At 47.1% G+C, this 17,187-nt stretch overlaps 1 protein-coding gene across 1 annotated transcript in view; it reads right to left on the bottom strand.

Annotated features, from left to right (window-relative positions):
* Positions 1–17,187, bottom strand: part of LOC146867844 (uncharacterized) — a 112,909-nt gene that overhangs the window by 32,395 nt on the left and 63,327 nt on the right. The window lies entirely within an intron of this gene.

The raw sequence follows: 17,187 nt of genomic DNA, 5'->3' as shown, positions 1-17,187 counted from the left end.
CTCACACTGACTCACTCACTCTCTCACACTGACTCTCACTCTCACTGACAGACTCTCCCACTCTCACTATCTCACTGACTGACTCTCCCACTCTCTCAATCACTCACTCTCTCTCACTGACAGAATCACTGACAGACTCTCACTGACAGACTGACTCACTCACTCTCACTGACAGACTCTCACTGACTCACTGTCACTGACTCACTCTCACTCACTGACTCTCACTCACTGACTCTCACACTCTTTCACTAATTGACTCTCCCACTCTCCCTCACTGACTGACTGACTCACTCTCACTAACAGACTCTCACTGATAGACTCTCACTGACAGACTCTCCCATTCTTGCTCACTCACTGACTCACTCACTGACTGACTGACTCACTCTCACTGACTGACTGACTCACTCTCACTGACTGACTCACTCACTGACAGACTCTCACAGACTCTCCCCCTCTCTCACTGACTGACTCACTCTCCCTCATTGACAGACTCTCACTGACAGACTGACTCACTCACTCTCACTGACAGACTCTCACTGACTCACTCTCACTGACAGACTCTCACTGAGAGACTCTCCCACTCTCTCACTAACTGACTCTCAAAACTCTCTTTCACTGACTGACTGACTCACTCTCACTGACAGACTCTCACTGATAGACTCACACTGACAGACTCTCCCACTCACTCTCACTCACTGACTGACTCACTCACTCTCACTGACTGATTGTCTCACTCAGGCTCACTGACTGACTCACTCACTCACTCTTACTGACTCACTCGCACTGACTCACTCTCACTGACTCACTCTCACTCTCTCACTGACTGACTCTCTCACTGACTGACTGACTGACTCACTCTCACTGACTCATTCACTCACTCTCACTAACAGACTCTCACTAACTGACTCACTCTCACTGACAGACTCTCTCACTGACCTATTCTCCCACTTTCTAACTGACTGGCCGACTGACTGAATCACTCTCACTGACAGACTCTCACTGACTGACTCACTCTCACTGACAGACTCGCTCACTGACTGAAACTCACTCTCACTAACTGACTGATTCACTCTCACTCACAGACTGACTCACTCTCACTCACAGACTGACTCACACTCACTCACGGACTGACTCACTCTCACTGACTCTCTCACTCTCTCACTGACTGACTCACTCTCAGACTGACTCACTCACTCTCACTAACAGACTCTCACTGACTGACTCACTCTCAGTGACAGACTCTCTCACTGACTGACTCTCCCACTCTCTCACTGACTGATGGACTCACTCACTCTCACTGACAGACTCTCACTGACTGACTCACTCTCACTGACAGACTCTTACTGACTGACAGACTCTCACTGACTGACTCTCCCACTCTCTCTCACTGACTGACTCACTCACTCACTCTCACTGACTGACTCTCCCACTCTCTCACTGACTGACTGACTCACTCACTCTCACTGACAGACTCTCACTGACTCACTCTCAGTGACAAACTCTCACTGACAGACTCTCACTGACAGACTCTCACTCTCACTGACTGATTCACTCTCTCTCACTGACTGACTGACTCTTCCACTCTCTCTCACTGACTGTCTCTCCCAGTCTCTCTCACTGACTGACTGACTCTTCCACTCTCTCTCACTGACTGACTCTCCCACTCTCTCTCACTGACTGACTCTCCCACTCTCTCTCACTGACTGACCACTCACTCTCACTGACTGACTTTCCCACTCTCTCTCACTGACTGACTGACTCACTCTCACTGACTGACTGACTCACTCTCACTGACTGACTGACTCACTCTCACTGACTGACTCTCACTGACTGACTCACTCACTCTCACTGACTCACTCTCACTGACTCACTCTCCCACTCTTTCTCACTGACAGACTCCCACTGACAGACTCCCACAGACAGACTCCCACTGACAGACTCCCACTCCCACTGACTGACTCACTCTCTCTCACTGACTGACTGACTCTTCCACTCTCTCTCTCTGACTGACCCTCCCACTCTCTCTCACTGACTCACTCACTCTCGCTGACTCACTCACTCTCACTGACTGACTCTCCCACTCTCTCGCTCTCTCACTGACTGACTGACTCACTCACTCTCACTGACTGACTGACTCTCTCACTGACTGACTCACTCTCACTGACTGACTGACTGACTCACTCTCACTGACTGACTGACTGACTCACTCTCACTGACTGACTGACTCACTCTCACTGACTCACTCACACTGATTCACTCTCACTCTCACTGACAGACTCTCACTCTCACTGACTAACTCACTCTCTCTCACTGACTGACTGACTCTGCCACTCTCTCTCACTGACTGACTCTCCCACTCTCTCTCACTGACTGACTGACTGACTCACTCTCACTGACTGACTGACTCACTCTCACTGACTGACTCACTCACTCTCACTGACTCACTCTCACTGACTCACTCTCACTGACTCACTCTCCCACTCTCTCTCACTGACTGACTCTCCCACTCTCTTCCACTGACTGACTGACTGACTCACTCTCACTGACAGACTCCCACTGACAGACTCCCACTGACAGACTCCCACTGACTGACTCACTCTCTCTCACTGACTGACTGACTCTTCCACTCTCTCTCACTGACCGACTCTTCCACTCTCTCTCACTGACCGACTCTCCCACTCTCTCTCACTGACTGACTCACTCACTCTCATTGACTGACTCTCTCTCACTGACTCACTCACTCACTCTCACTGACTGACTGACTCACTCTCACTGACTGACTGACTCACTCACTCTCACTGACTCACTTTCCCACTCTCTCTCACTGACTCACTCTCCCACTCTCTCTCACTGACTGACTCACTCTCACTGACTGACTCTCTCTCACTGACTCACTCACTCTCTCTCACTGACTGACTGACTCACTCTCACTGACTGACTCTCTCTCACTGACTCACTCACTCTCTCTCACTGACTCACTGACTCTGCCACTCTCTCTCACTGACTGACTCTCCCACTCTCTCTCTCACTGACTGACTCTCCCACTCTCTCTCACTGACTGACTCACTCTCACTGACTCACTCTCACTGACTCACTCTCACTGACAGACTCTCACTGACAGACTCACCCACTCACTCTCACTGACTGACTGACTCACTCACTCTCAATGACTGACTGACTCACTCACTCTCACTGACAGACTCTCACTGACTGACTCTCCCACTCTCTCTCACTAACTGACTGACTCACTCTCACTGACTGATTGACTCTATCTTACTGATTGACTCTCTCTCACTGACTGACTGACTGACTCTCGCTAAAAGACTGACTGACTCTCGCTAAAAGACTGACTCACTCTCACTGATTGACTATCCCACTGACTCACTCTCTTTCACTCACTGACTAATTGACTCACTCTCTCACTCTCATTCACTCTCACTGACTGACTCTCACTGGCTCACTCACTGACAGACTCTCACTGACTCTCCCCCTCTCTCACTGACTGACTCACTCTCCCTCACTGACAGACTCTCACTGACAGACTCTCACTGACAGACTGACTCTCCCTCTCACTGACTGACTCTCTCACTCTCCCTAACTGACTCTTTCACTCTCTCACTGACTCTCACTCTCTCACTGACTCTCACTCTCTCACTGACTGACTCCCTCGCTGAATGACTCTCTCACTCACTCACTCTCGCTAACTATCTGACTGACTGACTGACCTTCACCCTCCTGTTATTTATGCCCCCCATAACAAAACAAGCATTGGCATAGCCAATAGGTCTCGCCTTTGGGACCTTTAGCCATGCAACAGTTGATGCTGTTGTACCAATGATATTGGGCTGCATAACTAAATACGTATAAGGTCCCAAGTGTGAAACCAATTGGCTATGCCAATGCTTGTCTCTTTTTTCTATGTTTGCTGCATCCTACACCACACATAGAAAGAGGAAAGTGCCTGAATTGATTGATTTTGTGCAGGAAGGTGTCCCTTCCCGCACAAAATCAATCAGCCCAACTACGCAGGCACCTTTGCACCACAGTGCAAGGGTGCCTGCATTGGCGCATGCCAGCCCATTGTGTGCCGGTGAGGGGAGAAGGGCTAGAATGTGCCCTAGCTAATAGATAAGGTGCATGCCTGCCCTTTTGTTTTGATGTAGGGCAGCGCAGCAAGATTCCTTGCGGCGCTACCCTGCGCCCAAACCTCATAAATGAGGCCCTGAGATGTCACATTGCACATACTTATACATTACGCATATTTATAAACTGAGGTACAGGTAGAACCAGCGAATTGCCTATAAACACAAACGTATTGGTCAAGTGTTCGAACCAGGTTTATAACCTAGATCTGCAGGATCCAAGGTCAAAGTTAGATAATTTCAACATCATATTAATAAAAGCTGTTTCACAGATTTGGAGATTGTATGCCGGAGCCGGTGCGCTATCAACATCTTGCCTGTTGCACTGCTGCACTCTCCACCAACACAAAATGGCGCCTTCCAGTAACCAGCACAATAATTTCTTTAAAAGGAATAAGGCATAAGCTATTTACAAATTTAACAATTATAGATCTTAAAGTCAGGTTAATCTTGCTAAATAGGTGGACAAGGGAAAGAAGAACTAATATAATGTGGTCTCTAAGTGCATTTTCTAGTTTTCCTTATAAAAATAGGTGCACACGGAGAGTTGTGAAGCACTTCTGCTCTGCTTTCCTAGACAATCTCTCCCTCCCAAAAACACTGAAGAACTGCCAAAGAGGCAATCATTGACATTCTCTGTTCTCCCCTCTACTATATTTAGATATTGTGTATATGCGATCCACGAAGCACACAATCAAAAAATAAGTGAAAACCTCTAGGGCCGTGTCACTTAAAGCAAACAATGTAAGCGCTAAATTAACCCGCAAACTCTACTACAGTTTTGAGGTGACTGGTGCCTTAAGTAGTTGAAGAGCTGGAGAGGCGCTATTTTACCACCTTGCAAAGTGGTAAATGGTTGTTTGTCACAGGATCTTTAGGCTGTAAATGTAGCAGGATTTGTTGACATATATAAAGTAAACAACAGAATATAACACTATAGCAGACACAAAGCAATATAGCAACACAATTAAGACATAACAGGGCACAACAGACCTGTCAAAACAGAACACAGCACAACTACAGTACAACACACATCGGCTTAGGAAAAGTGTTTTGTGTCATGATGCAAACAATGAAATGGGTTCCCATTCTTAGGTTTGATAGTTAAAAAGCATACGCTAATTAGGCACTAGTAGGCTCCTCAAACTCCTGGGCCTTGGTGCCATTGCACCTGCTGCTTTAATTATAAATACACCTCTCACAACACAAGATCACATTGTTATAATGCAGCTATTATACACGGCAGCCCAGAAAATAACAGAACATATCACCACCACAACAAAATGCCACACAAAAAATATGCAGAAACGTTCTAGTGACATATCACCTCTTCCAAAGATCTTTTTGTTTACTAATATGGGGATACATTCTGCTTGGAGCACTCACTTCCTAAACCTACTGATACAGCAGTGAACCAGCAAATACTCCAATACCATATGCTCACCTGGGCCCATAAACACATACACACACAGGCCAGTAAAACCACTGGAGTCAAAGTTTGTGTTGTTTCTTACTTCAAGATTAGTTACCTATCATTCCTAACTAATCTCTCACTGATCAAAAATTCTTTCCTCTGGTCAATGGACCATTAGTTTAACTAGTTGATGGTGAAATGACATGAATAATTTCTCTTTGCAATGAAATGACAACAGACTCTGGAACCTTTTTATAGACTTTATCTAAATTAATTTCATGTGAACCACTTTCAAAGCACAGTACAGTCTCCGTCACTCACAGGAAGGAAGATTCAATTATGAATCAATCAAACAAATATATCATACTCTGCAATGACGATGCTCAGAAAGGAGCAGATAGAGAGAAAAACACATCTGCACATTCATGAAAATATATTTACCTAGGATGGTGTGAAAACCAACTCCTGGCCAAGGAGCTGGGAAGGGTCCCCCGGGAAAGATCAGGCGACAAAGGCTTCAGGACAGGAATCAGGACAGGATAGATGACCTCTCTAATACCGATGCTTGCGTAGCACCCCTCTCTGACACTCTCCTCCTCCTCGATATTCTTCCGCGATCTTCTTCTAAATTAAATATAAGATAGATGGTTATGCATTCGATTCTTCATCACTCCGACAGCATCCCGAGCTCTGTAGCTTTCAGCAAATCTCCGTCTTCATCTGCATCTGACTAACTAAGACTACCTCAATTATACTCTTCGACATTCATGTACCACCCATTTATGTTTCAATATCGCAAAAATACTAACTCTGATTGGACAGGCAAGGGGGATGATCATCACACCATGCTTATTTTTCAATTTAGTCTTTCAGTCCATTGTTCAAAGATCCCACCCCTTAATTTGTATTCATAAATCTTTATTCCCACCCGTATTCACATCTTATTAGACACCAAAGTATAACTTTCATGTGTTCCCATTCATTTCAGAAGACTTTAGTGCTGGTTCCCAGGGTATGTATCTTTTGCGTCCTTGGACTGTGATCAAGAGTCACATCACTTCTTCTGGCTCAATCACACCACGCATGTGCGAAGGTCAGGTGGTTAACAGACTCAAGACTCATACGAGACGCCCAAATGCACACTAATAAAAGAGTCAGAAAGAAAAATATTAAACTCAAGAATAGATGGTTTCACTGTATACCACCTATCTCTACTCTAAACCCATTTACTCATAAATGTTTTCCCCCCATTAGCATTAGTAAAACAGCTTGGTTTCGTTTCAGCAGAGCAGATGCCAAGCATGTGAGCTTTCAAGCAGCCATTTTAATAGCGTCTGCGCAAGCACATAAAAAATTCCCTCCAAGCGACAGCTCGCCATACTGCGTAGATGCAGTTGACGTATGCGCAATAAAGATTTCCTGTTAGCGGGCATTTTAGAATTTTGCTTGAGTTACTTATTAGTAAGACACGTAGGCAAGCTTCTCTATCTTTTATGTTAAATGTGGTACGTATTAATTTACACAATACATAGTTAATACAAGGTTAGAAGTTAAACAAGAGGTTTGCTTTAGAGCAAGTCTCTTTTCTACGAGTCCCTGCTCCATCAAGGACATGAAATAGCACCAGTCAAAAATGTTTTTTGATCCGGCCCCTTGTCCTAGAACATTAAGGCAGGAGTATGGTTTTTAACTGTGAGTTGTTTCTCTCTAGTAGGGCATTATCTAACCAACAAGCTAATGATTCTGTTAATTACCTCTGCACTGGGTATTTGGGAGAGAGGCGGAAGGGTTCGTACACTTCAAAAGTTCAGGAGGACATACATGGACATATATGCACTTGCTCCGTGAGTGTTGCCAAAACCCAACACAGTCCCTGCTGCACTTGACTTCCAGCCTTAGAATGCATTGTTTCCCTTATATCCACAACCCTGAAAATACACCCCTTGCCAAGGCAAATTTGACCCCTTCTATAATGGGTGAGATGAGAAATTAAAAAAAAACTAGGCTACCTAATTAAGAGGGTTCTTCCATAAGAACTGAAGCTCCATCTCATGGAGGAGGCTGGAACGTGGTTTGATTGCATGACTTCCTGTTAAGAGAGGACTTGGCCAATCTGCTTGGGCTGGACTGTGTCTTTTGGGTGGGACCAAGTCCGATTTACATATGATTGGTCACCTTCTATCTATGTCGGCACACATTAGTTAAAAAAACAATAGAATGGAATGCTGCCCTGACAAATTCTCAGGAATTAATGCTAAGAGAAATATTTCCATGATCTCTTGTCTGCTTGAAATTACAATGAAGCCAGCTGAGAGTCAGAATGAGGGCAACAAGACGGCTATTTTCACATTTCTGAATTAAATGTATATGTATTGAATGTAAGAAGGCAAGGTAAATGGGGTCAATTAAGAGGAGGTCCTCTTTAATGCGAGTATTGCCCTGAGCCTAAAAGTTTACTCAACTCCATTTCTTGAATTCTGCTATCTGTTCACGTCAGAACTTTCCTAACATAGTTGTACATTTTCGGTTTGAGGGATGTCATAATCGCTCTGGAAATTGGCTGTGTCTGGTGTGAGGAACCTCTGGGGGCATTACCTAATGCTGCCACTTTTCCTGAATGTCGCCTCTGCTCTTAGAGACGATAGAGTGTAATGAAGGAGGAAATGGCTGACACCCTGGAATAAATCAGATTCCACAGTGTCAACAGAAGCTCAGAGGGGGATAAAAACCTGTGAGTAATATGTCTACACAAATGAAAAGCTTGCACCATTTTATGATGAGACATATCTCCCAGCAGATGCCAGAAGCCCGTTGCTGTTGGGCACATTGCTTCTGAGTGCTCATAAAATATGGCTCTTATCTCATTGCTTCCAGTCCAATTCCAGTGATAAATAAATAATCCGAACAGCTGCTGCAGAAACGGTGCTTTGACGCTTACATTTAGAGAAGTACAGACTGTAATGGCAGCTTCATAACCCTGGTTATGAGCTGTGAGGAATATGCACAGCACCCCGGAGTGAGGTATTTACCAAGTGTGGCAAATATGTACAATTCTTAGTTTTGAACACGTAAACAAGGCATAATATTCAGAATTGGTAAGTGGCACAACGAATCCTGCTTGTTTTGCGTCGTTTCACCTACAGAACGATTCCAAGGTTAAACGGGAGGGGTGTTATAATTATCACACATCTCAGCTTTCCGATCCATGAGCAATGCGATTGGGATTTAACACCTTTCCCGTAATCAGTGTCTTAAGAGTCCATACCGTTTGACTACAACATCTTACCAATAATTAAAATATCTGTGATGGAGCACAACCAGGCAATGAGTCCAGCCGGCTTGACTTCGTAGGCTAAAACGTTCTCCATTGTGCAGTTTGGGCCTACACACTGCTTATACCACATGCCTTCTCGTGCGGTATTTCCACACTTACCGAGAAATACCAAAACTCGCTTTTATTAGCCTACCAGATCACATGGAAAAACCCATTATTTGAACTAATAAGTGCCAGTCTGGATGCCTCTAAGCAAGTTCTTAAACACAGCGTAGACTCAGCTGACATGATGGCCCATTCCATGGCAACCCCGGTTACTATCTGCAGGCACTCCCGGATGTATTCCCCATGCTCTTGTGTGTACATCCATGGTACATCCATGGACATGCCCATTGATGGTGAGAGTCTATTTGTCAAGAAAGCTCCCACATGGAGCGCTTAAAAACTAATTAGACTACATTGCCCTTGCAGGGACTAGCCTCCTGAGCCAATCAGTTCCACCAATAATATAGTTGGTTTCAAGGCTTTTGCAGGGGGCCAACCGTCCCAGCGGGTGGCAAACTCCCCAGGCGGTTCTGCTCCCACAACAGTTCTACCACTCACTTTGACAAATATGGAGTCCTTTTTGATTGATCATTAGGCACTAGGGCTTTTCTGAGAGGGCTACACACTTCCGATTTAGCTCACTTCCCTGTATCACTCATATTTGCATGGAGATGCATCCTGGCACATGCCTCATTCTTGAGGTGAAAGTTCTCACCCAACTGCACAAAGGTGCCATATATAATGGATGCCCTTGCAAAGAGAGTCACATAATTGTCTTCCCTTTACCTCTTTGTGCCCAAGGAGGACTGGGGTCTCAGTTCTATTCTGTACCTGGCACTCTTGAATTTTATCTTTGTGAGGACAAGTTCAATATACTATCTCCAAATCAGGTCCTCCTGAACCTCAAGGAGTGCGATTAAATAGTGTCCTTAGTTCTTCAAGATGCTTATTTTTATCTCATAATTTTAGCTGCTTACATGTGAATAATTGACGGCTGACGATAGGATCTCCTGTATTTGTTTTAGTCATCCTGAGTGCATTCGAAATACGATTTCCCATGTATGAGGGTTTAATCTCATCCAGCTCTGCTGGTTCTCGGCTTGATGGCCGTTAGTGTCAAGATTCGGGTGGTGGATGATGTCCATTTAGTGATGCCTCAGGAGGCAGTGGTTCCCCTTCCAGTGGAATCTTTCCGATCATGTTGACATTTTTCAATCTATCCTCTCAGATGTTCATTATCTGTTGTACCCCTACAAACATACAATGGGTAATCAATTGAGCCCTTTGATTCTGCAGGCCACTATTCTTATTGATGCTATCTCATTGGGTTTGGGCTCTCATCTGGGGAGATGGCAATGTGTAGTCTTTGTTCCCTGTCAGAGCAATGCCTGCACCATAGTGCTGGCGTTGAGGAGGTAAGCCTAGTCCTGAAGGTGTTTCTTCCCTCCATCTCATTGTGCGTTGTGCAGGTTTTTCAGACATTACCACTGTTCATCACAGCAACCAACAGGGGAGTATGGGTTCCTGGGCCCTCTAATGTGAGGCCTTGCACTTGTAGCCATAATCTCTGCAATAGGGCTGTTTCTCAATTGCAGCTCATCTGGCAGGCATTCTGAATAGGAAGGAAGATGACTTGAGTGAGTTACCAGTCTCTGAAGAATCATCAATGGGGGTGTCTATTTCGAAGAGACAGGCATGATTTTCTCCTGACTGAAATGTCAAGGAGTATACATCTGTGCATGCCCCTGAACAAGAAATGTCCACTGTTCTCCTCCTGGCACATCCTGGTGCTTGGTTCCCTAGGAAACACTTTCCAGTTCAGTTGATCACAATACCTCCTCTATGAGATCCCTCCCACTCCTGTTTCTTCAATGGTCCTGCGGAAGGTGGGAGAGGAACAACCCCAGCTGTTTCTCATTGCCCTACAGTGGGGGAGAAGAATTTAGTATGACAAACTGTTGGAGCTCAGCATTCGGGGAAAACGTTTTCTGGAGTCTGTCTTGTGCCTAGAGAATATTCTTTAGGTGACAATTCTGCAGAAAGATATCAGGCCTTATTTAGAGTTAGGCAGATGCAGGATATCTGCCAAACAGTGGCGGATGTCCCATCCACTGTATTAAGAATACATTCATGTCAATTACACTAAATATGGGGATGAGATATGGTGATGGCACATCTGCTTTTTTGGAGTATATCCTAGTCTGCCAAAATTTAAATAAGTCTTGTAGAATCCACTGGAAATATTATTGCAAATGGTGAGTATTTTTATCTAACTGCACAGGCTAACACCGTCTTCCCATTTGCAAATGTTTTTTGTATGTTTAAAACATCAAGTACCCATCTCGATCTAGGTAGCAGCTAGAACATCCATTTCCACAGCGTTCTCTTTAATAGTAAAAATCTAATTCATTAGTGAGCCTAGAACTTTGGAAGGCCCATCATCTGCTTCTGCAAGGTACTCCCATCCTGCAGTAACTGTAGTGAGATTTACCCAGTCTCGATCTGTCCAAGTCTTGATATGGGCGACTCCCATCAAGACCAGCCTTCCTAGAGAACAAAGGACTTTTGGGGGCATCTGACCTATTGGAGGAATCCTGGCCGAAAGGCACAGAAGGGTTAATCACAAGAACATCAACCTACATATATCTCAATTATGTTAGGGGAGGGAGGCTGATATCAAATGGTGATACAAAGAACAAGCGCAAACATGTGAAAGCAGCAGCATTGAGTCAACCTGCCTTTGAAGCTTGCCTTTCCCTAAACAGGATGGCTCATCTCAATCAGGAGAGTAGGAGAGGAAAAGGGCCAGTTTAAATAGCTTTTCTGCTGCCCATGAGAGGGAGGCAACCCATTTTAATAGAAAAGCTAAAGGATAGAGTGGGAGATCTCCAGCAGAAAAGAAAACCTTTTGCCATTTTGAACAATTCCTGGAATAGGGCTCTCTGGGATAAATTTCACAGTGAGTTAAAAGAATTGCTAAAAGGTTAGGACAAACCTAGCATGGGAACTCAGTTAAGGATAGGTCTGTCTCTTCCACCAGCCACAGCTGAGTTGCCTCTGGTTCTTGGGGTTACCACCACCTGAAAATCAGACCATTAAATGGAATTTGAAAAGCCAAGGAGTAGAAGACGGCTGACTTGCCTGAGGAATACCTGAGTCATTGGGTCATGGTTCTGCTTGAACTCAAAGTTCTGGAAGTTGAGCCCAAAGTGTCAATGAAGCTGGCCTTCTGAAGTACACAGGGAAATCAAAGACAATGAGAGCATCCTAGAAGAAGAGCCAGCTGAGAAGTTGGTACTGGACGAAAGCTGGCACCTTAACAGGAAAAAGTGACTGAGTCTAATTCCTACTGCTGTCTCTGCCCTGGTGCCTAGAAGCTTTCTTTGTATGACTGGGAGCGTTGGTAGTGAACAAGAAATTAAATCCAGTGTCCTGTTAAGCTAGGATTGACACTTGTTTGTAAACCTGAAGCAGAACGGTGGAAGAAAAGTCTTTCTCCATCATGAATTTGTGTCCTGGGTCATCAAAGGTCATAGATTCAAGATGTGAGACCAAAGTCGTGGGGGAACAAATGTATCATTGTATTGCGTTGCCCTTGCGTCAAAGAAGGTGTCGCAAGGGCAACAGAAAACTTAAGTAAGATTTATCAGGAAACGCAACACCACCTTGCATGGCCCTTCATTGCTTGATAAGTCTGGAGTAAAGCAAGGAATCGCAAGTTGCTGCCTTGTGTTACTCTGCCATGGGAAGGTGTTCCATGAGTGGAGAGTGGGTGTTCCCATGCATCCACCTATGAATTGTGGCACATTCCCAGATTTACTAAGACAGGTAAACCTGGGAATGCAGCAAAATGCTAAGCAATCTCAGGGGAGATGCAACAAGGTGAACTACCTTTATTTCTCCTTGTTGTTTCTTCTTTCTAATGGTGCTGCATTTTGCAGAACACTTAGAATGAGGAAAAAGCCTCTAAGGATTGTTTTTGTGCAGGAAGATATCCCTTCTTGAACAAAAATAATTTGGCCTGCAATGTAGTCACCCTTGCACCATGATGCAAGAGTGCCTGCATGGAGCTAGGCAGCAGATTGTGCGCCAGTGGAGGAAGAGAACAGGAATGCGCTGTATATCGGTAAATATAGCGCATTTCTTCCCTCTCCCTTACAAGCAGCACAGTGCAGCACCACAAGTAATCTTGCCGTGTTGGGCTGTGTGAAATAATAGTAAATCTAGATTTCTGACAGTTTACAGAATTCGCTCTGCAGTTCCTTCTGCATGCACTGTAAGGCAAAGTGCAAGTGATAGTGGTTTTGCTGTTGTTGATTTTAATTGTGCAGCAATGCTTTAGAAAAGTCTGGGAAATATTGGGGATTCAATGAAAATAGGTTGGGAGACTGGGAAAGGGTTTTAAAGGGAAAAAAGAGCTTGGTGTGGCCAGGACACAGAAAGAAGACAGATAGACAAGATGAGGGAGAGGATGGAAAAAAAGATGAATTTGATGAGAGTGGAAGAGAGGAGGTTGAGCAAAATAAAAAAGAGAGGTGAAAGAGAAAGTAAAAAAGATGAAAGATGAGAAAATGAATGAATGAATCAATCAATCAATCAGGGGTTTTTAAGTTCACTACTGATCCGTGTGGGTCTCAATGCGCTGGGGTGGGGTGCAGCTCCGGATTAGTGAATGAGCCAGGTCTTGAGGCTCTTCCTGAAGGTGTGCAGAGTGGGGGAGCGTCTGTTGTTGACTGGGAGCTTGTTCCAGGCCTTTGCTGCGACATAGGAGAAGGCTCTTCCACCTGCTCTGGTTCTGCGGGTGCATGGGGCGAGGTTGGCGGAGCGGAGGTTCCTTTTGGGTATGTGGAAGGAGACTCTTTCGCGGAGGTATTTGGGTCAGATGTTGTGGAGGGATTTGTAGGCATGGGTAAGTAGCTTGAAGTTTACTCTCTTCTCGATGGGGAGCCAGTGGAGGTCTCGTAGGTGCTGGGTCATGTGCTCATGTCGTGGGGTTCCGAGGATGGGTCTGGCTGCAGTGTTCTGGATGGTTTGGAGCTTGTGTAGCAGGGATTTGTTGACTCCGGCGTAGAGGGTGTTATCGTCGTCTAGTCTGCTGGTTATGAAAGTGCCCGTGATGGTCTTTCTGCATTCGGGGGGGGATCCACTTGAAGAAGGTCTTCCGGAGAATGGGGAGGGAGTTGAAGCGGATGGAGGCGACGACGTTGATCTTTCGGGTCATGGTGAGGGAGGAGTCTAGAATGATGCTGAGGTTTCGGGCGTGGTCTGTGGGAGTGGGTGGGTTTCCGAGTGTGGAGGGCAACCAGGTGTTGTCCCAGGCTGTTGAGGAGGGTCCAAGGACGAGGACCTCTGTCTTTTCCGAAGTGAGCTTTAGGCAGCAGTTTCTCATCCAGGTCGTGATGTCTTTCATTCCTTCCTGGAAGCTGAGTCTGGTGTCTTCGGGGTTCTTCGTGAGGGAGAGGATGAGCTGGGTGTCGTTGGCGTAGGATACTTTGCTGAGCCCATGCTATCTAACGATGGTGGCGAGGGGGGCCATGTAGATGTTGAAGAGCGTGGGGCTGAGCGAGGATCCTTGGGGTACTCCGCAGTCAATCTCTGTGGGTTCGAAGAGGAAGGGTGGGAGTCTGATCCTTTGGGTTCTGCCGGCGAGATAGGAGCGAATCCAGTGGATGGCGGTTCCCCATATGCCGGCATAGTGGAGTCTGGTGGCGAGAGTGTGGTGGGAGACGGTGTCGAAGGCTGCAGAGAGGCTAGTAGGATGAGGCCCTGGTCGAGTAGTATGCGGATGTCATTGGTGGCGGCGAGGAGGGCGGTCTCGTTGCTGTGGTTGCTGCGGAATCGGGACTGGGAGGAGTCAAGGATGGCATTCTCTTGGATTAAGGTGGTCAGCTGGGCGTTGACGAATCTCTCAGTGACTTTGGCTGCGAAGGGAAGGAGAGAGATGGGCCAGTAGTTTTTCAGGTCTGTTGGGTCAGCTGAGGGTTTCTTGAGGAGGGGCTTGACCTCTGACTGCTTCCAGTCATCTGGGAAGATGCCGGATTCGAAGAAGGCATCAATGGTCTGGCATAGTTCGGGTGCTATGGCGGAAGTGGCTCTGTGGTAGATGTGTTGAGGGCAGGGGTCCATTGGGGCTCCTGAGTGGGTGTTCTTCATGGTCGTGGTGGTATCTTCAGCGGTAGCCGGTTTCCAGGTGGTGATGGTGGTGATAGTGTGCTGGTTGTCGATGGCGGAGAGGAGGGTGGTGTCTGGAGTCTGTTTCCTAAAGTTGTCATAGTGTACCTTTATTTTCAGGAGGAAGTAGCAGCTGAGCTTGTTGCAGAGGTCCTGGGATGGTGCGACGTCTGTGGCTTTGCTGGGGGGTTTGGTGTACTGCTGTATGACGTTGAAGAGTTCCTTAGCGTAACTGGCATTTATGTGGATTTTGTTCCGGATAAAGGTCCTCTTGGTAGCTCTTTTGAACTGGTTGTACTCAGCCATGGCGTTCCCATAGGTATTCTGGTCTTTGGTGATTTTCCTGTTTCACCAGAGTTTCTTGAGGTGTCTGCAGAAGCATCTGGCTTGTTGGAGGTCGGTGGTGAACCAGGCAGCCTTCAGGGGGCATTGTCCGTCAGGGTGGAAGAGGGGTGCGAGCTTGTCCGTGCAGCTGATGATCGAGTGGTGTAGTTCATTGGCAGCAGAGTTGGTGTAGATCGTGGCAGAGGGGGGTTGTGGAAGAGGGTGGTATGAGGTGTTCCACTGTGACCTGGCTCCAGTTCCTCCGTGGCGGGCGAAGGGGAGGCTTGGGTGCGGTGGTAGTGTTGAAGGTGAAGTGTACATAGTGGTGGTCTGTCCAGAGGGGCTGCGAGGTGAGGCTGAAGTGGATGTTTGTCCCTCCTGCAAAAATGGGGTCAAGGATGTGTCTGGCTTTGTGGGTCAGGGTGGTTATGAGCTGCTTTGGTCTGAGGTTAACAAGGTTATCCAGGCGGGTGGTGGAGTCGGGGTCGCTGCGGCTATCGACTTGGAAGTTCAGGTCTCCGATGAGAATGTAGTCTGTGGAGGTGATGGCATGAGGTGCGACGAGGTCGGCAATGGTGGTGGCAGAGGAGGCGTGTGGCCCAGGGGGTCTGTAGGCAAGGGTCCCCCCCAGCGTGGCTTGGGGGCTGGTCTGGATCTGGAAGTGGAGGTGCTCTGTGTTGGAGAGGGTGTCGCTCGTGCTGGAGCTGGAGAGTCGGAGGGAGCTGTTGTGCGCAATGGCGAGTCCTCCTCCTGGGCGGTGTGGGTGGTCCTTTCTCTGGATCTTGTATCCGTCGGGGATGGCAGTGGCAATCTCGGGGCGGAGGTGGCGTTGGTCCATGTTGCTGTGAAGAAGGCGTCGTCTGGTGAGAGGGTGTCGAGCAGGTCCCAGATCTCTACGGTGTGTCTGTGTAGGGAGCGCACATGGAGGAGGATGCACCTCAGGGCGTTGGATAAGCGGTCTTGGGGGGCTGCTGATGGTGAAGGATTGTTGGCAGTGTCAGCAGGAGAACTGGCCGTGGGTGGTGTTCAGCAAATGGGAGAAGGGAAAAAAAGAACTAGAGACAGCAATTCGACTGCCCAAGACATTACAAAGAGAGACTTCTGGTGAAGAGAGTTTCTGGCAAGCAGCAGAGGCGAGGCCCCCCAACCCCTCCCCCCATGTTGTTTGTGTCAGCTCGGGCTGAGACAGCTTCCCGGACACACACACACACAAACAGTTTTTGAGCTGTTGTGGTCTGGCATCCGTCTTACTGCAGCTGCACCCGAGTACTTCACAGGTCTTTAAAAGACCATTTACAGGTTAATGAGGCTTTGTTGTTCTTTCACCCCCTTCTTAGAGCCCCTGCATCTTCACTCTGCCAATTGCTGGAAGAATTAGCATCCCCCCGAAAGTTTTAATAGCCACCCACCCTGAAATTTTACTCTAGTTGTGTTTCTGGGCGAGCCAATTCCACGCTCACAACATGACCCCCACGCAAGCTCCTCTGGCAGCCAGGAAATCAGCTTAGGGCGTCAGCCTTGGCTTTGAAGCCGTCTCTGAAGGCCACCGTCCCTCTCAGACCTGCCCAGCAAGCCGCCGCCTCAGACTATATGGGTCCGACTCTGTGTCCTATCGCGCCAGGTAAGTCCACCGGGTGCAGTTGCAAAGAAAGTTGCAAGCTTAGGTCCCACTGCACAGCAGAAGAGCCCCGGCCTGCAGAATCACCTGTCTTCACTAAATGCAGCCTGTGCTGATTGCTGCTCGACAGTTTTGGCCATCCGTTCGCCTACACGTGCCTGCCGTATACCGCATGCCCACCCCTATGCCCTGTGCTTCT

Source organism: Triturus cristatus, chromosome 1_2 (genome assembly GCF_964204655.1).
Source record: "Triturus cristatus chromosome 1_2, aTriCri1.1, whole genome shotgun sequence".
Lineage (NCBI taxonomy): Eukaryota > Metazoa > Chordata > Amphibia > Caudata > Salamandridae > Triturus > Triturus cristatus.
Note: the sequence above shows the minus strand (reverse complement) of the source record. Positions and strands in the feature narration are given on the sequence as shown.